The sequence below is a fragment of the Mastigoproctus giganteus genome, chromosome 5 (assembly GCF_048544385.1).
Source record: "Mastigoproctus giganteus isolate SK-2022 chromosome 5, ASM4854438v1, whole genome shotgun sequence".
Taxonomy (NCBI): domain Eukaryota; kingdom Metazoa; phylum Arthropoda; class Arachnida; order Uropygi; family Thelyphonidae; genus Mastigoproctus; species Mastigoproctus giganteus.
Window position 1 is genome coordinate 107,708,399 of NC_143579.1, and position 25,305 is coordinate 107,733,703.

The following is a 25,305-nucleotide window of genomic DNA, read 5'->3' on the forward strand; positions in this document are numbered from 1 at the left end:
CCATACTCTATAGTCTTTGTAAAACTCTATTAAAAAAAGTTTGCAAATTCCTTTATAAACGAGAATACTCATGTATAAAATATTTGCAGCAAACGTTTAAATACAACATACAAAGTAAAATCTTAACTTCACGTTGTGCGTCTTCCGAACTTTGTACGTCGTGTAGGAGACAAACCGAGCAACACTAAAAAAAAAGCGACCAACACTAGCTCCTTTAAAAAAATTTTAACTGGATTGATTTCTTTCCAACAGACTCACCAGATTTCATCCGAACATACTTTCTTTGGAAATTCTAATCTCCTCTAACTAGCTTAAGCTACTTTTCATGAAATATTGACTAGGCTATTAATACAACATTCTGCTTGGAGAAGTTTGTTAGCACACAATAACAAGTTTCTTTTCTTAGGAAGATAAAAGAGCAATTGTTGGCTAATTTTGCCTCGCAGGAAATCCCTGAATGGAGCGAGTGTTCGTTAATCAGTTCCTCTCGAGTACTAGAACGTGAACATGTCGCCCGACAGCTTCATTACGCAACAATCCCAGCAAACGTGCCACTCTTCTGGTTGGTGTAGCATAAATTTTCTATAACTGAGATTAAAAAAAAAAAAAAAAAAAAAAAAAAAAACTTTATAAAAATGTTCATCTGAGGGCTGATAAACAGCTAATTCCTTAAACAACTTGGACAGTAAGAGCGTGTCAACACGAACTAATCCACTAGCCACAGGCGAATTATATGCTGAAGAATATCTTCAGCCAACACACCAAACTCAGTGTTGCGAACACAATACCACAGCATCAACTTCCCCTCCCCCCTTTCTGCCACCTTTCTCAAGAGCAACCACTAAGAGAGGATATTGAGAGTGCATTAAAGAAGAAATTAATTCACCATTATCAGAGCTTCCCACGTACGATGATTTCACACAAAAAAGGCTCAAAATGTTTTAACCTTTGATTAAAAATTTAACGAAAATTTCCCTAATTTTTCTACTGATTCAGGATAATTTTTAAATTTAAGATATTTAGAAGTATCGAACTAAATTTTTCTATTTATCTTCCTCAGTTAAAATTCAACTTTAAAATTTTAGTAGGGTACAAAAGAGGGCGTATTTAAACTCGAAAAATACGGGTACACATAAATAGAAATAAAAGAAACCAGTAACTAAAAATTTATTCAGAATATGTTAAATGAGAGTTTGTTTGCGAAACCATTTTCCTTTGCGAAATTAACACTCAAATTTCCCCAAACTATCAAGCCTGAACTACCCACCAAGGTTGCTAATTGGATGTACAACAGTAGTATAAAATAATTCATCTAGTTCTATTATAAATTTTTTCATAATAATTGCAAAATAAATTCAAATTTCATAACATATTTTAAATATTTTTCATCGTTAAAATTTATGGTCGGTCAGAAACTTCGGTCATAATCCTCTAAAAATTAAAAGCGAAATATAATAAATAATTTCATGAATTTGAACTTTAAATTGCAAAATTAATGAAATTTAAACTTACAGGTTTAGTGGGATTCTAGCCCAATTGACAGTAAAATTAATTTAATAATGAATTATAATTTTGGCAATATACTAACCGATTCCAGTCGGCCATCCAAATGACGTGCAATCTATAATTAAAATAATGAACTGGAAGGGTACACCAACGTATTTTATAGCACATTCCATAGAGGGCGTTGCCTCATTCTCTCAGTGGGTTATTTTAATTATAGATTACATGCCATTTGGATGGCCAATCCTAATCAAATTGTTGATTTGCTGATCCTCGGTAAGGTACACTCCAATACGTAAAGCGGATAATTAGAATTAATGCGTAATTCTGTTCATCAATATTGGTGAACTACTTCATATTGCAATGAGATCTGAGACAACTGCTTATTACGTGATTATCTTCATATCCTGAACTCTAAACGTTATTTAACTTCCACTTTTCATAGAAATCCAAACCTGAAATTCCTTTTGGGATTCTGTTATCTCCTTTTGCTTGCAGCGATTAGTTAAGGTTTGCACAATAAAGAGCATTAAACGAAAGACTTACGAAGCACATTACTAGGACAAAACACAGTTAAGAGAGTTGGCAATTATTATTCTAGAGGAGCCTCCATCGAATTTTCATCAGACAGATACGATGGTTCTCTGAATTCTGCTTTAATGGAGTCAGTATGTGGTTTGAAAGATTTTTCGTTACCATGGCATCGGTCTCAGTAAAGGCGCATGTTGGATAGTACCACGGTTCGATTGGTGGATGACAGCTGATTATTCGATAGTCGCCGAATAACCTAGGGAGGTTCCAAAGTAAGAATGTTTGGGAGGTAGGAACACACGTAAATATCTACGTTTTACTTACAGACTACGCGAGAAGAAAACTGCTTCTACTTGGAAACTTAAGGAACGTTACTTATGTCAATTTATGTCTTTAACTGACCACATTTCATTCAAGATTACGGCAGCCTATATCCAAAAGAGCTTACCCCTGGAAAAAACTAACACCTCAGATAACATGGCCAATTACTCGGATATAGGCCCACAACACAATAGATATAAATGTCTATAACAAAAGAGATGCATTTAATTTCAATGTGGTCAGCCTTTCACACTGCGAATTCAATATCTCTAAATCGGTACATGCAAATATTCTGTTCCAATGCCTCAGGATTGCTTCTATCTGCATTAAAAGTTCAACATGCACAACTAACATTAAAGCATTGTACAATAAACTGGTTCACAATAATTTCCCTATCTCATATTGGAAATATCACCTTAGAAAGTCCATAAATATTATAAATTTCAAAAGCTCTTACCATAGCCAAATTGCACCGATATAGTAACCATAAAACAAAAATTACGGTTTCAGATTTATAATTGTCCTAGAGTTATGTATATAATGTACATAGTATACACTCCGCTTCCTTGGTGTATTTAAATATATATATATATTTTTTATACAACACTGTGTATTATACATAACCCCACTTAAGCTCAAGCATAAGGACATGGAAATTCAGCTCAGGGTCCTACTATAGGAACGGGCTTGCAATCCCTGGCTTTACCTAATACCTTGCATTAGACTTTAAGCTATCCTATACTTTTCGTTCTTATTTCTCCGAAATTATTAGGGCAACCTTCACCTTCGAGAAGTTCAGGTACTGTTGCTCCTACTCCATTAGCCATTTATCTCACCTCGCTATCGCCAAGTTTCATTATGCGTCAACTTAATATATAACGAATTGACTAATTACCGGCGTTTCTACACACGTTTCACCATGTCCAACACACACAGATGTCGTCACCTTCCAATTCTCACTAGAGGGCCATACATTATACACAATGCCATTTCCTTTTTGACTACACGCGGTTCGCCTGCTCGGACGTCGTAAATCTGCTTTATTCTTGCTTTAATTTTTAACCTCACATCCTTTGTTCTTCGTCGGGTCAACGATGATCAATGTGCACTATACAACATATAAAATTTTCTTAATTTCCATTATAATTTAGATAATTCAAAATTCTATCCACAGTTATGATCTTCACACACATTCTCTCAAGACTCATTAACTAACATCTGAAATACGTAGTTAAGTCCATCTTATTTAAGATTTAACTTAGGTTCGAATTTTGATTGATTTACTCTTAAACGGAAATTGAATTTGGTATTTAAGTCAAATCTCTGAATAATGACAACTAAAATTCAAATAAAATTTTAACTAGTCCGAAAGAAGAATAAAAGTGTGAGATTTAATTCAAATTAATTTCGATGAAATTTCAAATCGTAATTTTTAATTAGTAATTTACTATAAATTTCATAGTTCATATATTAAATATACGTTCGTATATATAAAACTGATTAACACTGATTTAGCACCGATTAAATGCTTTAGTCAAACATTATTTTCCCCCTTTTACTTAGATTTAACACCATATTACTTGAATAGGCAGATACGCCTTGAGTACTGCGTTCAGGTCTGGACGCCTCATTTTAGGAAGGATGTCGATTTGCTTGAGCGTGTACAGAGAAGGGCAACAAGATTGGTGAGGGGAATTAAGGAATCCTCTTACCAAGAGCCAAGAGAGGCTTAAGTTCTGCAAATTGCAGTGGCTGGAGAATACGCACCTGCGCGGTGATCTGATTGAGGTGTATAAGGCATTGAATGGGTTGAGCACGCTGAATTCTGATGGGATCCTTCCACTTGTTCAGATTACAAACCTAAGGGGCATAAATTCAAATTAAGAAAAGACAGATGTAGAATAGATGTGCGGAAATTTGCCTTTAGCCAGCGGGTGGTTAATTGCTGGAACAAACTTCCATCTGTCGTTGTGGAAGTTGATAGGTTGAATAAATTTAAGGAGGAACTGGACAGGCATTTGGAGGGTATGGTGTGATTTTTTATTTTTATTTTTTTTATTATTATTTTTTTTTTGGCTGATGCTGCATAAGCTTGCTTTCTTGCATCACATGCTACTACTACTACTACTACATACTATTTGGAGGGGTCATTATTTTGTAATCTTTAACATATTAAAATTATTCTTTATGCGTATCCTCACAGCGACTGAATTTTTACTAATGCCATGAAATTTTCGGTCCACTGCAGTTGAAATGGATATGTTCCGTTCCCAAAATAGTTTTGAACATTCCTCGCGAATTTAACACCGTTCCCAGAACAGTATACTATTGGACATTCATTGCAAATTTAACATCATAGTTACAACGAAACAAACATCTCTCTAGATATGTTTGTTTCGTCCCTAAATCTTCTCCGAGACCAACTAGACCGGCTAGTTGGTCTCGGAGAAAATTTAGGATGTATTTCGCTTATAGTTGAAGAGGGTGATAACCGAATCAGGCACTCAGGATTTTATCATATTATTTTATCTCCAGAAGTTGTGGAAGTAACAAGCAATTCTTGTGAAGAATGCAGTTCCTTGTTGATGACTTAGAAGGAACAGGGCACACTAAACAGCTTCATTCACTGAGGAAAAATCTGTCTATTGAAAGAGGTAATAAATCTACAGATGAAACAAATTTTTATTGGAGAATGGGACCACAATGCAAGATTGTCACTGTTTAATTTATGAATAGTACCGTCTTTGATTGACATTTGAAACAACCCCTTACGGTATCGAAGTGGTTATAATCACCGTCCTCCTGCATCGGGTGGAAAAGGCGCGAGTTTAAATCCCATCAACGACGCGAAACATTTTTATGGACCTTTTCATAACATGCTGAGTTAGTCGATCTCAGACGAAAGTTGCATAGTTTAATATCATGCCGATAATCACTTCAAGGAGGTAATCAAAACCTGCAAAAGGTTTGAGCCAGCGGGTAATTGAATTCGTCCGCTATGCTGAAACAAAATTACCGATTGTACCAGCATACCTTTCTAGAAAAATTAAATAAAATTTAAAACTTAAATTTTATATATAATTCATTTTTAAATTTTAATTTATTTCATTTAATTTAAAACAAGCATAATTAATTTCCAACAGATATGTAATTTTTCTTCTCTAAACTGCTTTTGATATCCCATCATCCTCTATCATTTAACAAACGTACTGACGTATACTCCTCTAGATATTTTCCTCATGTCCATTCAGGGATCCATAAATCCTGCTAAATCCATTGCGATGCTCCATCTGAATAGTCGTAAGCTAAGCTCGAATATTTTACTTTACAATGTCTATTGAAATCTAGATCCTTTAAAAATCGTCCAGGTTAAGTTTGTACTTTGCTTACGCTTCTTCAGATCTGATTCAGTCCCATTCACATTATTTCTTTGAGGAAATCTCGCAGTTTTTGTTTCTCTTCAATGCTGAAATTAGTTGTTTGTGGATTGTTCCTCCATTTTACCACTGAGCTATAACAGGTCTAAAACTAAATCTCAACCCTTTTCTTTTGGCTAAGTCCTTGAAGGTTCTAAAGTTTACAGGAATGCGCAAAGTACAATCGCTATCATTGACATGATACTTTGAGTATTATGGTAATGTATTCTGATTTGGTTAATGCTTGACAGAACATTGGTAATATTTATTAGCAAGGAATGCTGGCTAGCATTCATGACAATAGCTTTAATGTTCCAGTTTAAGGATTTTTTTTTCATATTCTTGCTTGACAGTAATGATAGAGCAGATGAGCGTGTTCGAAAATTTCATTCTAAAGCTCTTATCGGAGTAAACAAAACCGAGAGAGAGAGAGAGAGAGAGAGAGAGAGAGAGAGAGAGAGAGAGAGAGAGAGAAACGCATCGCTGTAAACAGGGTTTTCATTAACAAGATTGGTATTAACGAGCCATCTAGAATCCATCTATGGAAGAAAAAAAACTGATTAGTTTTGGTAATGTGTGTTTTTCACCAATCTAATTAATTAAAATGCGTAGTGTGAATTTACTTGTAATATACCTTCGTGTGAAACAGTAAACTAATTAAACGCTTTAGAAAGAAGTTAAAGCTTCTTTTCCATTTACTTGGATCTGACATCGTATTATTTGAACGCGCAGACACATAAATCATGACAGTGTAAGATAACGCATATCTGGAGGTGTCATTATTATGTAATCCTTAATTTAACAGATAAAATTATTTTTGCTTATCCACACAGTGACTGAAATATTCCCTAATGAGATTACACGAGGAGATAATTCACAGAGAGTTTTGTTGAGACGCTTAAAGACTAAAAAAAGAAATATCGAGAAAATGAAAAGCGGTGATTAATGTGCGGAAAAAGAGGGGGGGGGAGGAGGCAAGAAAGTTTGTAGAATGGAGGGCGGAGAAAAAGGAACAAAAACAGAAACCATGAAAAACGGGTGATGCGCGAGTATAAAAATATAAACAGAGGATTTCAAATAAAGTTCATGTTAATTTAGGAGCAATGGCTTCAGGGAAATACTGGCTTACGTCTTAGCATGGTCCATGGCACTAATCTTGTTTTCACAGCTTGATTTTAAGACATTCTTAGTGTTTTACAAAAATCCTCTAATCTTGCTACACCAGAAACGGCAGCCAACTGAAGAAGCGTGAATTAGGTACCTCGTGTATTCTCAAGGTTATATCATAAACCGTGCTTAGCAGTAGCATGGCACCAAACGGAATGTACGACAAATAAAAGACACTCTTACAGAGAATGAGTACAGTATAACGCTGGAATATTAATTTTCCTCGTGATTTTTCTGTAAAATAATCTCATTTAATGGGAAGTCTTTCAATATATATTCATGGGAGTGGAAAATCTATATTTTAAGTTGTATGCTGTAACTTGCTGAGAGGATTTTAGCAGTCCTGGAGGTAGCTATCGATATTTAATTAGTAGAATTAGTTGAGCCCGTTCTCAGTCTGGAATTACTAAACTGAGACTCACTGGCTTTTCTCTTAAGTAAATAAGGATCTGGAATTCATTGTGTCAAGACCGTTAGACCTAAGATAATTGAAAACGAGTAACAAAAAGGTGAAATATACCAAACAACAACCAAATTAGAAATGGGAAGCTATACTTAAAATTACAACAAAAAATAGCTGTCAAAATAAATATTTAAAACACCACTGAAAGAAAGAGAAAATTATGACAGTTTCAAAACACCACAATAAAAATTGTTAGAACATCCTTTACGCAATCCGCTCTTAAATACTGATACTTATATTTTGATACCGATCAAGTTTAGTAAATAGCGAGCGATGGGAGTAAGCGACTCGTTTCGAACCTTCCTTGGAAGACCTCTGACTGTACTTTTCTGAGTTGATTCAGAGTCATTTCATTTTAGAAATTCAAAAAACGTGCAGCCAGAGTTCTTCCAGGGAAGACGTACGCTACTGCTCGACAAAATTAACAGAACACGTAGTAAACGTGCTATAACTCGTGCAGCTTGCGACGAACCAGGGCAAAAGTTGGTATTGTGGTGTAGCACAGAATAACAATGAAATGAGGAGAGACGGCGAGAACCTTTGGACAAATATAAGGGACATATATAGGGGTTCCATAAGGATTACTAAAGGTCACATTACAAGTCGATACAAGATGCTCGAAAATATAGTCACATGACATCAGTACAACTTATGATCCGCTCCAATAGCTAAACAGCTGACAGCTGTGAACAACAGTAATAGTATTCCATTCCCATATAGTGCAAGGAAGTCACAGGCCATTGCTGCACTATGCTTCCGTCCTCACACAGGTAAGTATCCAGTAGACCTTTGAATTTATTCAAGCCGACAGCCTCGACTACCCGCGAGAGGAACTTGTTCCAGAAATCAATGACTCGCCGGCTAAAAGAAAACTTCCTACAATCCAATCTAAACCTCAAGCCCTGAAAATTATAATTCATGACCCCTAGTTCTGGAATTGTTTAGAACAGTGAGAATTCCACCTTCATTTATTATACTAATCCCTCTCAGAGCCTTATAAAATCTCAATCAGGTCACTTCTGAGGTGCCTTACTGCCAAGCTCTGTAGCCCACATAATTGGAATCTTTCCTCATACTGTCATCCTGCCGATCTCACCATTCCAGTTGGCCTCTTTGGACTCTTTCAAGAAACTTAATGTCTTTTTCAGATAAGGTCTCCATACTCGAATACTGTACACTATTCCAAATGTGGTCTTACAATTGCCTTATACAGTGATATTATGATCTCCTTATCTCTACAGGATAGCGTTCGATAAATCATCGATAGGACTCCATGGGTTTTCCTGGCTGCCTGGTTACATTGTTCAGAAAACTTCATATATCTGTCCGTATTGTAACTCCTAGATACCTTTGCTCGATTCCTGAATAATGCATTATCAGGTAACGGAGTGTTGGACCTGATTTTGTTTCAGTTTTCCGTCTTTTTGCTGAAGTTAAATCAGCAGGGTCAACTTCTAATATTTCGTTTTTCGGATAAGGACTATGTTGGGAACAGAAGAAGTAACTTTATCAGGATTCATGGGGTTTTGTTTTTGTTTAGCGCCTGGGCCACTACGAAGCCCAAAAGGGATGCCCACTACTTGGCAATCAATAAATGCGCTCGGAAGTGAGAAGCCAGGGCTACCCAGTACTATACTCGCACCGTCGCCGGCTTGAATCTTGTCCCTCAGACAATGAGGATAGGTCATGGCATTGATACGGTTGTCCCTTGCAGGCGAACCCACTAGCCGATTGAACCTGGCAGAACCATCCAGGATCAACCGTCTTGTCGAAGCAGAGGCCAAAGTGATGTGTTGAAGCCCTGAACCCACCAGAATCCCCCTTCCGAATTTACACGGGTCGCAGTGCACAAAAAAAACGCCGGATTCCTATGATGATAGCCAGGAACCTAGGCTGTGGGCGTGGAATCCCAGTGATCTAACTGGAGGATCAGCAGCCTAACTGGGAGTTTCCTAAACCGCGTACACGTGCCCGCATCAAGGGGCGCTTTCTGGACTGACGTCGATGCGCACTTCACAGGTACAAAACAACGTCTTTTTATTTAGAGGGACAAGGAAAATAGTGGAATAAGGAACGCCTGTTAACTTAGTATAATGTTACCACCATCTTTGTCTGGTTGCGTTAGGCATCTCTAGTTAACAGTGGCGCAAAGAACCACTGTTAACACATTATTAACTTCCTCAGAGATACAAAGAACCTCTCGTCATGAGTGGTACAATGATCCACTGAATCATACTTATTCATTTTGTCTTTGTTGCAATGTACTCATTTCCCATGTAATCTTCCAACTTTCCTGTCTCAATGCCAACACGTTCACCATTGGGATACAAAGCATATGAATGTTTTTTAACATTACTCCCTAAATCTAGTAGCTCTCAATTTTCCCAAAAAGACAGATCATTGAAACCCAACTAGTAACCCATAGTTGACGAAAACTTTTTCTTAAAAAAATTTTTTTTTCCAACGGATCACTGGCCGAACAACGCTCACTGAGTGCATCAGCCACCAAAACTGTCTGTCAAAACCCTTCTAAAATATTGCATGATTACTAACTGACCAGAATCCACCCCCTTTTCTTGACACATATGAACTTCTCCTGATCAATAGGCAAAGAAATGTCTCAGGACAATATAGTTCGGCGTTTAAAACACACATTCTCCTGTCCCTAAAAGCACAGGACAGGAGAGAACAAGGTGCGTGTGTTAAGCGCCAAAGCAATTAAGGTGTCAACATATCGTGTCTGAAAATCCACATATTCTTCGGTGGGTTTGCTTTTTTCTGGATGAAAAACTCGAGTTTTCGGGAGAAAAACCATACATCGCTCTTCTGAGAACGAAGAACTCTGGCCCTGAAAAAAAGACCATAAAAATTCCTCGTTTGATTGACGGAATTCAAACAGATCTTTTGCACCTGGTGTAAGAAGACGATTATAACCATCGTGCTACCAACGAGGGTACTTGACAATGTGCCCATGTTAGCAGACGCACAATGCACAGATATTTTTTTCAACATCATCATTTAAGTTCGTTGACACGACAGTGCCAGTGTACTGACTTGAGGGATTTATGTAAACATCTCATAACTAAACTAAGCAGTGTTAATGGTATAGTGCTTTCCTTGAACATAATATTTAATGCTGATTTGGTTACAGTTTAGTGACTCAGCGCAAACTTAAACCCAAATGTGACAAATCTGTGATCTCTATGAAGGTCAAAAGAGTTTCAGGGATCGTTAACCCTCATGATTATATTTGCACTTCTGTAATTATAAAAGATGTTTCAGTTAATCGGCCGTACACAACTTTTTAAATTGGAGTCAGATGTTAATTGCTTGTAGAAACAAAAATACCTTACATTATGTTGTCATCTTCTTAAAGCTGACTGAGCGAAGGTTCGAAGAAATTTCTGAAGGCCATTACACATTTACATTCTGGTTCAGTATCAACATGCGGGTAGTAGATTAAAAGAGTGTACATTGAACTGTTAGTAAAGCGGCTGTATTCTACAGAGCCGAACTTATACTATTTTTCCTCTGCGTTTTCTCTTAAACTAGTGGAGCAGAATTAAACTATTTTATAAGGCTTGTTTTTATTTTGTTCATGCTTGTTCTCTTCTCTGCCAAATGTAATTGTAATTATTTAAAATCATGATTTTAGAGTCATTGTACGGAACTTAAAAAAAACTTAATTTTTTTAAAAGATGGATACTTCATCTGCCACCCCATATTCATTCTTTGGGTGGCAGATGAAGCATCTGCTACCAAATTTGATTTTTTCTAAATATTCAAAAATGTTTTGGTCATTTAAGAGAATCGGTAATTAGAAGAAACTTCTTTTAAATAAGAAAATATTTAATAATACACTTAACTACGTGAAATATTTACTTTTTTTGTATGAAAGGAGGATCTGTTGACAATTAGATCCAGTCCCGATAACTAAATACAATTCGGTACGGTTTTTTTTTTTTTTTTGAATTTCTACATGGAAACGTCTTCCGATCTCGATTTTAACTTACAGACAGTTGTATTAATTTATCCTTGCTTACCAATAAATTATTTAAATATTTCATGTGGTTTGGTGCGTTTCATTAAATATTCTTAGCAACATGAGTGTGTGGTAATATTTGTGCTGCCGCCTTTTCTGACATCTCTTTCGAACCTGGAATTGAAAACTAAGAAATGAGTCAATCTGAATTGGAAAGGACAGAAATATTTTGGTCTTTTTTCTCCCTGACCGAATTTAACCCCTTAAATAAAAATATTGGAAGAAAAGGTTATAAGTAGGGTGCTCCACATGGATTAAAATCTGAAGCCACATATTTACATTCAAGAAGCAGTGAACGTGGTAAACGATGATCCAAGTAATCTTCAGGCTTTGAACTATCAGTGTAGATTAGCATATACTCTGAAAACTGGGTATGGTGAGCAGTGTGGAAATGTTGCTAAAGTTTAGGTGTGACCAAGTTTTTCCATCGATTTTACAATCTTTCATTTAACGGATTTTTCCATGGCATTTCGCCCTTTGTTTTAATAGTATTACTAGGTAACCATCTGCATTCCATATTTGTTCCAATTGCCAAGATAATAAGTACACTCTTGGAGGAAATGCAAAAATTAGATCCCCCCTCGGATGATTACTTCCCTGCAATACACCTTTGCCGAACAGAAAAGCTATTATGCAGGCTATGATAAGCGGAATTAAAGAATTCATTACAGAGTAATTATCACACACTTCTATCTGTGAGCATGAAAAATTGTTTCCACTATAAGAAAAAGCTACACTGATTTCTTACAATTCATAATTAAATACCCTATTTTCATAATTCTAATAAAAGCTGCAAGACATTCCGAATTTAAACTTTGAGAACCTAGGAGTAGAAAGGCAACAGTTTACACAGAAGCTAAATAAGTGGTTTCATGATAATCAGAAAATACGAAATTAAACATTCGAATCGAATATATTGTTGATAATAATCTAGCTCCAATAATCACAGGTTTAGAGGTAAGTGACAAGGTTATGGATGACCACTACAATGACCAGTCCAGAAGAGAATATCTGTAGAAAGGTGGTCATGTGCAAGGCAGCAAAATAACCCTGGCCAACACGGAAAATCATGTACATAGAAGCGCAGTACTTATAGAAAAGGAAAGCAAGCATCAAAAACTAATGGTATAATCACCTTTATCCCCAAACTGGGTGGATAAGACCCGAGTACGAATCCTCTTAATGAAGTGACGAATTTTTATGGGTCTTCTTCACAACGTGGCTTAGTTAGTTGGTCTCAGGCGAAGATAACATGGTTTTTCGCCCAGAAAATCGATTAGAGAACACACGAAATTTATAGACATTATTTACGGGCCCAATATTGCCTACGTTGCTGATGCGCCTAAAATCCTAACAATGTGTTATTTCAGTGATACCAAGAGTTTGCATTTTGCGATATAGAGATCGGAACTATGCAATGGATTCTCGCCAGTACCATTTCCAGCAATCATGTGAATGTTTTGCACCGTTTTAATTTTTTTATTTTGATGTCGTTCAGCGTACAGAATAACAAATTCGTACGAATTTCTGTTCATTTTCCCTCTTCAGAAGAAATGTGAACCATAACAAACGGTTTATGATTTACACCTCAAAAGTTATCAACATTTTTATTATCTATACCATATTGAAATCTGGCACACCACACGAATGAATATACGTATGTGAAGATTTCTTTTGACTAGCGTCCCTGCCTAGAGAAGAAGAAAACACGTACAGTTTATCTGCGCATCCTCCATCTTCGGGAAACACTGCTCGTAATAATTGTAAGTTTGATTGACAAAACATAATAAATATGTAATGAAATGTCATTCAGTTTGTTGTAATATTTTTATACACATCGAGTTTTATCAACTACCTCTAAGTGAAGTTTTATTTCAGGCTGATATTTATACACTGAGTCGGTTATCTTTTCATTTATATTAATAAAGTGATTGATTTATTGCTGCCAGTCATAGTTTTTCCTTTCCAATTTGAAAAACAAAGTACCTGAATTAATCAGATTAACAATTTTAGCTGCAACTCTGGCATTAAACTGAAGAGGATTTTTTTCCCTGCCAGTTCTTTCTTTGGTTATACCGTACTGAATTTCCCTTTGCTATAAGATGTAGTAAGTAAACTGCTCCCATAACGAGGTTACGAACGTTTTTAGCTGAGCTTAGTGGATAGCGTGATCTAATTTGCAAGGTTCATGTGATAAATCTCAATCGTTGAAAAATCGATAAAATCAAGCACTTTTGTCGCACGCAGGTTTGCGTTTTTAATCATTAAAATTTAAAGGTGCATTCGTCCTTTGTCTAAACCTTGGTTTCCTCAAAATACGATAAGAAAATTCGAGATAAAAAAAAAACTACGTACATCCAAATATCCAACTTTATTTTCTGTCTACACTAAGGATGCAATAATTTAGAATAAATCCAAACTTGAATACAGTAAAAATGTGCATTCGTTAAAGTAAGTCGTTTTGGAAGACATGGAATATCGAATGGATATATACTTCAACCTCTTTTCTATATTCTATTTTTTTAAATTCTGTCGTTGGTCTTTTAAAAAAAAAAGACCACAGTTTTATTCTCCTTCAGTTTGTCTGTTGTATTTATTTAAGTTTTCCTCTCCCTTCTCTTTTTTACTCAAAGAGCAATGTAGAGGAACGCCTCAGTACATCTTAAGATAAACTCATATTTCTTCGACGTGGTTTTGTATGTCATAAAAGTGACTTTATCTCTATCAGGTTATTCATATTTGCTCTCTCTCTGTGATAGAATTGTTATCAGTCTAATAACCACCAGAGGTTACTGCAAGATAGATGCCAGTTGCGTCAAAAAACTTTTCAAATTTCGTATTTTATTCTCGTAATTAAACTAGGCAGTTAACAATGCAGATAGAACACCCCCCTTATCAAAAATCAGGGAACCACATCGGAATCTTTGTAGAAATTTTGGCGATAACATCAAATGGTTTCCTTGCATAGATAAACACGACAGAAAAGATTTCAAACGACTTCGATTTTCTAATCTCGAATGCAATTTGATAAAAATAAAGTACTTGGTTAGCTCATTGTGCTGGCTTTTACTGCCCGTTTACCAATGAAACATGCATCTATGAGAATAATCAGATCTTCACACACACACACACACACACACACACACACACACACACACACACACACACACACACACACACACACACACACACACACACACACACAATCGCGTGACTTGTACCACGTAGAAGAAAAATCCTGATGACTCCGGAAATATTTTAAAATTAACTCCCGACGAATTATTAATTAAATTTATTAGCAAATCAGTGCGAAGTATGAAGGAATCTAACTTTTCAAAGAACAATTGTCCATTTTTAGCACACAGTTAAGAAATATTTTGCAATTAGATAGGAAAATGTGCGATTAACAATGGCAGGGAGTCACGAAATCACGAATGCCAAAGCGAATTTCAGTGGTAATTAAAATCTATTTATTCATTCAGTCATATGCAAATGGGGAAACACGAGAAATAAGAATAAGAATTATTAAAATAAAGTGCACGTACATTTTGCCGATATATTAATGATGAATGAGATAATTAGCTCTTCCTAAATTGACCATCGTGCAACTTTTACTTTTCGCATAGGCAATGTGGAGAGAGAGAGAGAGAGAGATTAACAAGAAAAATGATGAGAGAAAGTCATCTGTTTTGATAAGCAGGAGGGGACATCTTGCACTCGAAGCGAAAATAAATTATGCGAGAGGTTTCTACGAAAGTTATTTTTATTCATTTTAGAAGCAGCCCACCCACGGAGAAAGCAGCAGTTTTATCTTTCTGTTCCTTGTATGTGAATTCAAATGTTTCTGACAACACACACACGTTGTTCTCAATAATATACATCGGAAAGTGTCAGAAATCAGTCACATCCGTTTTGAGGGATGAACTAGTGTAAACAAATTCTTTTTAGTTCCCACACATTTCTTGCTATATCGGTGAAGTGTGGTTGGCATTTTTTTTTTTTTTTTGGAATTCATTAAAAAAAATTTCTTTTTTTTTTAAAATGAAAAACCGACCATACAATCTGTGCAGTTTTTCTACACTGCTTGAAAAAATTAACAGAATAAAATTTGTTTTTCATGAATATGCTATTGTGAACAGTGTCGCTGAGCGCGAATTTTTGATATAAAAATTCCAAGAGAAATAGAGAAACCACCTTACACAGCCGCACATTATGCAAATTATTCATGCCTATAAAAAACACAATTTGCAACATCATTTAATTCCCGTTTTTTGACTTTCTCAGTGTTATATCCATATCTCCAGTACTCAGGATGACTTGAGATGGTACATTGGTTTAATGTGTCACGCACTGTTATTTCAGCATTATGGAAGCAATTTCAGGAGACAAGAACCATTTACCAGAAGGACTGGCCAAGTTCGCCGAGGGCTACGTCAACCAGAACAGACCGCTATCCGTCTCTAACACCAAGACGGAACCCTACGATGTTCTATCAACTGCCTGTTATGGTTGCTGCAGCCAGAGGTGGTGAAAATATTTCCAACCGCACTGTGTTAAAAAGGCTTAATTCAAGTGGACTCTACGCAAGGAAGTCAGTGGTTTATATCTCATCAACTCCAAACCACCGCAGAGCTCGTCGAAACTGACGTCATGAACATGCGACTCAGAGCCCTGACAAAAGGAGTACAGTTCTTTTCTCTGATGAGTCCTGTTTTAGACTACAAACAGATTCTAGACGTTATTTCATATGGAGACAACGAGAAATGCGGTACCATCCCTCTAACATCAAAGAAAGCTCGAACTACAATAATCGAACGTCGAATCTCAATTAAAATAAATTAATATTTTATCTCTCCTTTACAGAAACTGATCCTGGACCTTTTGTATGATACAAATTTGAACAAACAAACTTCTCGTAAAGAAACTGAACTGCTCAAGAACTACCATTATAAGCTGGCTAAGAACTCGATGAAGAATAAATCAAGCAGCACCTGTTTCTTCATCGTAAGGAAATCTAATACATTTTATATGGAAGAAAGGGCGGAGAGAAAGGAAGGAGGCGCCGTAGCTATAACGGTAGGTTGACCTATATTCTGGAGTGTTCCTGGAAGTGTAAGTGGAAAAAAAATCTATTACAGGTAACAGTGTGCACATAGATTTATTGATGGTCACATTAAATATGTGGCGTAGCTGATTGTCTACCGGTCTAATGAAAGTATCCATTTATTTATAACATCGGAGCCTCTTGTGTAGCTTACTTTGAGTACCAGCAGATGTTCTGTGGTTTCTCAATCAGCGTATTGATGCTGGAAAAAAAATTCATACACCAATCCGATTTAATTTGCATTAAAAGAATACCTAAAACTAGGCAGTCACTTAAATTTTAATATGTAAGAAGCAACTGATTAGTAAATACACATGAAGAAAATGTCCAAAAGATCTTTCAAATGGGTTTCCTTGAATTCATTTTATTGATCTAAAAAAAATTTATTGGCTTTACGACAGAATTTCGTTTCGTGTACCTTTTCATAACTTAGAACTAAATGGGAGTTAGGTTTTTGGCTTTATCACAAGGTATCAGTATTTATTATTTTTTAAATTGCATGATTTACAAGACTGCTTTGTTTTCTGCAGGCTGAAAAAAAATTATAAAAAAGTTTCTGGTAAACACTGCATCCTATCCAGTCGAACCCATTAACTGAGCTCTGCTTGAAAAATGCTTCAAAGTTTCTAGTCATTGGTAGAATATGACCAGGGAGCTTCATGAATTCCTGGACAGAACTCCAGATTTCATTGGTTATTTTTGACTTCTGTTATAGTTATTCATTTATTCGATGAGTGATGGGGATATAAAAGTGGCATTTAGAATTTTTGGTTCATAAGTTTATTTCTTTGAGCAGTTAATGAATTTATGGAAACATGCACAGATAACCAAGAATTTTGTCCTTGGGGGCTTGAATAGTAGAGTTGGTCGAGGCATTGGAAATCTAACAGTTGGACCTTTTGGTGAGGATGTACAAAGTGATAACGGTGAAAGATTGATCCGATTGTGTGAAGTGCAAGAGTGCCAGTTGATGAATTCATACTTTCAGCTTAAAGATATCCACAGATTTACTTTGGAAGCACACAAGAGGCCAAGGTCTATTATTGAACATCTGATCGTAATGCGGCAGAGGTGCTGCCGATGAAGAGTAAATCAAGCAATCAGACATTCGATAGCAAAAAGGAGAAATGAGCAGGATGATGGCATCACGTTGGGTGAACGACCATATATGGTGAGCCTGCTTCAAAGTGGTGAGTGTTAGAGGACTGCATAAAACTAGGATTAATCAAAAATTAAATGCGCACAAGAACTGGAATTTTTATGAAGTCTGCAATCGTATTAAAGCTATGGTATATGAGGAAGCAAAGAAAGTACGTAGTTTTGAAAGAAAACTGAATAATAGTAAGGCGGAACGGATGATAGGAGAAACTGTTGAAGTCATCTCTGAGAAGAAGGAAACGTATCTAAAGCTTGGCTTAGCTCTGGAAGACAGGAGGATCAGGAAAGTATCACGTTATTAAGAGGCAAGTGAAAAAAAATTAAGGGAAATAAGGAAATATGTTGGAACGTAAATTACAGAGGAATTAGTGTGATGGCCTTCATGAGTAGGTTATTGAGTAAAATTATGAGGCTAGAGAATGCATTGCTTTGTGTTACAAGAACAGGCATGCTTTCACCTTAAGGCAGACCATAAAAAAACCAAAGGACAGGAAACACATTTGGTCTTTGTCGACCTTGAAAAGGCCTACTATTCGGTTCCCATTAGCAGACTCTGGGGATCGATGCGAAGAATAAATGTGAGCGAATCAATTGTCAATTTAAGAGACTGTATATAAGTTGCAGAGCAACTGTTAAGTGTGGGGACTGGTATCGGCTGAGTTTGTAACACCCAAAGGCCTGAGACAAGGATGTGGGATGTCACGGATCTTAAAAGATCTATCTTGATGCAGTATTAGCACTTTGGAACGACGCTTCTTGTAGAGTTATGGGAATTTAGATGGGAACAGTGCCATTCATTCTCTATTATTCGCCGAAGACCAAGTGATAATTGCTCAGGATCGCGATGACATTGACTTCATGATGAAGAATTTGTTTGATGTTTACAGCATGGGAGGTCTTAAAGTTAACTTTACAAAGACAAAGTATTTGGTGGCTGGTAGAGAAAGCAGATACTTAGAGCTCTTAGTCGGAAAAGTCAAGGCAGTAAATCATTTCAGATATTTGGGATCTATTATTTGTTGCGAACTTATGAGAAAGATGTAGATGATCGTATTACCCAGGTCCGCGCTGTTACTAAGCAACTGAATGGCGTGTTGTGGAGTCGAGACATTCGACACGAAACCAAGATGATGATACTCCAAATGATAGTAGTGTTTTGAAGTACAGTGGGGAAGGATGGATACTGAGTGCAATCCTTTTTGAACCAAAGGGTTGCACGATTTCTAGGACGGCCGTTCACAATGGAGAATGGGACAAGGCACCTGATAAGCAGGATAGATGCCTTCAAAAGTAAGTTTATTTATTAGAAAGAACCTCATGAACTGAAAATTCTAGATAGAATTATTTTCTTTAAAAACAGGGAAAATTGAATATTTGATGAGTTATCTTTTATTCTCGAATATATTAATTTTTTGAATCAAAGTAAGTAAGGCTCTGAGTCATCACTGTATTGTCTGTAAGCTGCACGTATTTTATGGTGGTCGGCCAACTTATTTTCTGGGTAAAAAACCAAAGATGGTTGGTAAAAATCCAACCAATTCTTATCAGAGCCCAATTTACTCTGCAATGGGTTTAAAAAACGAACATGAAATTTATCCTGTCTTGAAAATTCGAACCCTGTTACAGAAGGACAAATATAACTATTGGATATAAGAATCGGTCATAAAGAAAGGTCTACAGATCATTAAAAATGATATTCAATAGCTTGACACGTGAAACACAAAGGATTTATTAATGAAACTGTTAGCAGCGTTAGCATGCCTTACTCTGTGTCCACCATCACTATTAGAAACTTTTCCTGTTCTTTCCAAATCATATGAAGCGTACAATTTTCATGTATATTTACCTCATTAGATTCATTTTTTTTCTAGAAAGAGGACATTTAAGTCTTCATATGAATAATGAGAAGGAACCAGTTTCAGACTATAAGGTGGATGAAAAATAGTTGTTCAGATAAAGAAATAAATAATATTTATATTTTTTCATAATATTTTTACTTTTCGATTTTGCAATATTATGGAAATATATTTTGGATTCTTTTAACGGAAAGCATCATGCCCTTTGAGGCCCTGATAAGCTCAGTTAAAATTATACAATATCTTTTTTTTGTTACTGATGTCTTCTCTCTGTAAGACACACAATTCTCTACGTGTCTCGAATTATAGGGGCCGTGTTATCAAATTACCTTGGAAGAGTTGATCTTGAATATTTTTTTTTATTCTTTCAGTTAACGATAGTTATAACATCTGGTCATAAAACGAAGCTCCAGTCTTCCATTTCAGACCTCCCACAGAAAAAAGTCTTGGCATAAACTACTAAAAAGGAAAATTGATGTAATTTTATATAAAAATGCCGTTTTATATAAAGGAACACACAATGACTTCGAAGGGGACAACAGAGGCCCTGTTTGAGGAAGGTAAACAGTTAATAATAATAAGCAGTTTAAGTCATTCAGCATTAGTCTTAGAGCACACTAAAATCATAACATTAATAGACAGAATAGGTTCAGAAATTCCGGCTGCATTATTAACCACTGTATTTTTTACGCAATAGGAGTAAAATGAAATGGAAAATCAACAAAGCATTTGATGGAAAAGAATCAGAGACTTTTGAAATCCTCCTCAAGTAATTACATCACAATTTCGACTTTCCAAGAAGGTATGGTAACGGAGTTCGGTTTCCAGCCCGAAGGCAGAATACAGTTGAATAGAGAGGTTTAATCTACTGTGGCAGTCAGAGCATTGAGTTGTGGCGCGAGACGAGATAATAAGTGAGAAAACTGGCAGCAAACTGATGCGAGCAAAGAAAACAAGAATCTCATTTCCCAAGTGAACCTTTAGCGTAAGAAAGACGCATCCAGGTATGCAGTAATCCGCACAAGTAGTCTACGATAATCAAAAAGAAAACGCGGCCATTGTTTCTAAGAAACTCTAAAGACTTGAGGATATCTAAGGATAAACGGAGTAAGACCGGTGGAGATTTCACTGTTGGTTATTTCTTGCTGAACAGCATCGAGCCAACAGTATTAGGCAGTAGTGACATTAAACTGCTGGGCATTCACACACACACACACACACACACACACACAGAGAGAGACAGAGAGATCGAATGATACACTTATACATAAAGAGACAGAGCAAATTTGCATTGAAACTATAGTATACTTCATTAATGGTGAAATGCCTGGACTGCTCTTGGTTTTTTTTTTGTTAGAATGGTTAGCTTTTCATCCCCGTAGGTTTCTCTGTTCAGAGACTTCGTTAAATTGCTTTATATAAACCTTCAAAACGATCAAAACTTTATCTATCCTTTGAAACGATATTTCAAAGGAAAGATAAAGCAATGTTCTTTAAATAAGAGTTCTTGCTTTGATTTTTTCGTTTCAAGGAGCTTGTCTAAGAAATAGACGTACGTGACCAGTGCATATTCTTTTCCCTAGACCCTAGTCCATATTCTTTTAAAAGCTTGGCTGGTCTAATAAAATAGAGCAAGAGAATTACTATCATGTGATCTACTTATTCACAAACTCCTCACCCAGAATCAATACAAAGCGGTCACTGTATTAAAATTATATGCAAACTTAGGATTAACAAAACACAGCGAGTTGCAATTGCTTATAAATAGATGGGTTAAGTGTAAAATTTGATTACGCATTGAATATAATAAACAAGAGAAAAATTACCATTAAAAATACACTCGAGATGGAAATAATGTCTTTGTAACAAAGTACATTAAATTATTTCTTGAAAGTATAAGATTGTAAACGCTAATCTGAGCATCTTAATATAAACGCTACCACGCTGCTCAAGTCAAGATATCTAATTTTTCATGGGAGAAGTAAAGACCACAACTAGGATGGATTATACACCCAAAAGCGCCAGATACTATTTGTCACATGGATCAGGTTGCGCTTCTTGACACATTGTACCTTTGGAAGCGACATCTATTTTCTATCTGGACATTCTTTCGCTGTGCAGCATTTCAACATAAGCTCTACTTTTCACTAGTTGGCGACACAGGTTAAACATCAAACGTGGATAAGTAATTGAACATTAAACTTTAATTACACTTCCGAGTAGCAATTAGCAGATTAGAAAGATCACCAGAAAGAAAGGGTACTTAAAGACAAAATGATCACTTTTAACGGCAAGTTATTTATCTGACATCGAAGTTAATTTCAGCTACATGACCATTTGGCAATAACCTATATCGACATTTACAACGCTTTCTCTTAATCATTAAAAATAAATCAACATATTCCTAGATTTCAATTTCAATTTAGATCACAGAAAAGACACAGAAAGTGCGGATATAATACACTTAAGAAGTTCATTATTCAATTATAAACATAATGACAGAATGAACGATTATGTATTAAGAACCGTTACGCACAAACCAAATGAAAAGAACGAAATTCATTTTCAAAAGATGCACATTTTAATCACTAAAAAAACACACTTTGATTATGCTGGCCAATGTTTTCCTATCCCTGGAGCAAAATTTTCAAAGTCTAAAAGAAACTAATCCCCTAACTCCAACAATATCAAAATTATGTCTCTATCACGTCTTCATTGAAAGATCTAATGAAATTTTAGCAACTTAACGAACGACCAATTTCAAATATCATACAATAACACATATGCTATCTTAAAATGAGTCTTATTCATTTTAAATAATACTTTATCAAACGTATAAAGTACCATATACGTTTCATTTCCTTAGAATGTCTGCCACTCAGTTTTCTTATGGTTAATTTTTCTTTCCCTCTCAATAAAAACCCAGCAGTAATCTCCCATGATGACAGTACCTCAGAGACCTTGTTACCTCTTTTCCATCGTGGATATAACCTGATTAAAGCGTTACCCTTGCTCATAACTTATACTCCTAAATTTTGAGGAATAATCTGAAAAAGACATGAAGAAAATAAATTTTCAAAGACATTCGGCGGCCTATATCTTTATAACATGGCAATAAATTCGACACTGTCGTCTTACATTCCTCCAAGAAAGACAAATTCTTTAAACGATCGCCAAGCTGCTAGTTAAACGTCGTGCAGCTTTGTTTCAAATATATCATCTATGAGGCCTTCTTTATTCGAGAATAAATTAAAATTCCTTCTTTCGCATCTGTTAAATTGGAAAGCACTTCACTTAGGTAACAGAATTCACCTCCTCCTTTATTAAGATCAGTAAACAAAATTATTCATTAATCTAAGCTTTACATAAGTGGAAAAAGAACCATTTTTGGTTTAACAGTGGAATATATTTTATATTACTTTTCTCTGATAAAAATCGCTCCCTTTTTCCCACTTCTGTACAATATAATGTTATATCCTGTTGCACGATTTCCACAAACATAAAAATTAACAATATTTTATGAAACCTCCCTGTAGATCAGTGGGTAATCCAACTACCTTAAGATCACAACAGATATTCCAAGAAAAGTCTTGGTATATCATTGCATTCAGGATCTTGGACATAATTTCATGTGTTTCAAGACAACAGCATGAATTACAGAAACTGATAGAATGCACTTCCTTTGTACAGCAAAACTGCTTTTAAACTTAATTTGAGGAATCATTAAATATACACCATTCACAGTTCGTTCAGAAGATCACTAATATCGTTACAGAAACGCATCTAGTCATCCATACCGAAATATTTTGAAAACTAACGTTTTGGATACACTGTAAATTTAACTGCTGCTTCAAGTAATCTAATTTAAATCACAAATAAATTCATTTAACTCTTCTTGCTTAATTAAGTTCAGCACGTTATAATTTTGTACTTGATAGCCCAAATCTGTTGAAATTAATAGTCCAGTAAAGTGTGCAACACAAGAATCAACGCAAGAATCCCAGGGTATAAAATAGTTCGTACCCTGATATAGATAAAACATCAGTATGAAGATGCCGTTTTTAATATAAGTTGTCTATATATTCAATAACTAACACGTGAAATTTCATTCCCGTATGTGAGTGATCGTACACAAGAGGTGGAGCCCGGAATCCGAGGGACGCTATGGTTGACAAAGTGGGGTAGCGAGCAGTGATCAAGTTCCTGCATTTGTAGGACAAGAAAGCTCATGAAAAAGTGGAAACGGCAGTTCCAGTGTGGTCGTACAAGTGTCTTTGGCGAGCCAAGAGAACGAAGGCCATTAATATCCACAGACAGCGGGACGGTTGCAAAAGTTGAGCAGCTGGTGCTGAGTGACAAGACGTATGACAATTAATTTCATCGCAAATGCAGTGGGAATTAGTTATGAGTCTGCCCACAGCATTTTACACGACCATCTGCACATGTCTAAGTTCTCCGCACGATGGGTTCCAAGATTGCTGACGCCTTTGCAGAAGCAATATCGAATGCAATGTTCTTGCCAACTGTTGGGTTTGTGTAATGCGGATGTTGAGAACTTTTCTCAATATTCTCCTGACCTAGCATCGTCAGACTTATTTTTTGGAGAAATGAAGAAACCATTGCATGCTTCGTCTCAGGAAGTCAATGAAGTGGAATCGTGATTTCAGGCAAAAAGTGCGGACTTCTATGATCAAGGAATTAAACAACTGATCGATAGATGGGAGAAATGTGTTACTATACATAGAGTAGGCAGAAAAAGAATTAAAGTTCCTGTGAAGTTTCACCTTTCTAGGGCTCTTTATTTATAGGTAAGGGTACGAATTTTTTTGATACTCCCTCGTATTCATCACTGCTTCTTTTATCCCATGATTTTGGAGAATCTGGTTTCGACAGGTCTTCATTACGTGGAACAATCCTTATTGCAGATGATAAGTTTCGATATTTGATGTTGTTTGCTTGCTTTTACCGAACATCCCTTATGAGAAATAGCAATTGTCAGCGTAGTTGCGCGATTTTCGCCACTATAGCGAAAAAACAAAGGATAATTTTAATTTTCCCAGTCAGCCACCGCCTCAGATGTGCTGCAGATAATACATCACTTATGTGCAGCACAAGGTTTGTCATGATCCCTAATGTTGCAACCAAAGTGTTAATGTGAATGTTTGGTAATATTGTAGATTATTAGTCCGAGTTTGTTTTAAACAGTCCATACACATAACAGAAACACGTAAGATGTTTCTGTTATGTGTATGGACGGCGGTAACCTCATAGATGGCGGTAACCATCTGTGAGCACCAGCAAACATTATCATTTTCAGGTAATACAAATGATCAGTGTTACCCTACTCTTCTAAACTGCAATATATAAGATATACGTATGATTGGTAAACATAAAAACCTGTATATGTAGAAATTGTAACGTGATGTGAAATTAAGAATTATTTTCGAAGTCTAAGCATAACAAAATGATAAACAGCTGATATGTTAGCGAGGAGTTAAACGCTTGTTAGCCATTGTTATTAGCACTCAAAATTATAAAATCTAACATGTTCCTGACTAACTTAAAACCAAGAGTTTCGAAGAAGACGCTGGATTATTAGTTCACCATTTTGTCAAGTGGAAAATTGGAGTTCCCAACGAACCTGCTTTGTTCAAAAAGCCTAAAAACTCAACACCGATGAAAGTAAGAAAAAAAACTAATTAAATTAGGAAAGAACGTTACGTATAAATACTATTATGTAAGAA

The 25,305-nt window shown here is 35.9% G+C and overlaps 1 protein-coding gene across 4 annotated transcripts in view; it reads right to left on the reverse strand.

The window, feature by feature from the left end:
- The window catches only part of LOC150085623 (uncharacterized), a 327,518-nt gene that overhangs the window by 56,544 nt on the left and 245,669 nt on the right, over positions 1–25,305 (reverse strand). The window lies entirely within an intron of this gene.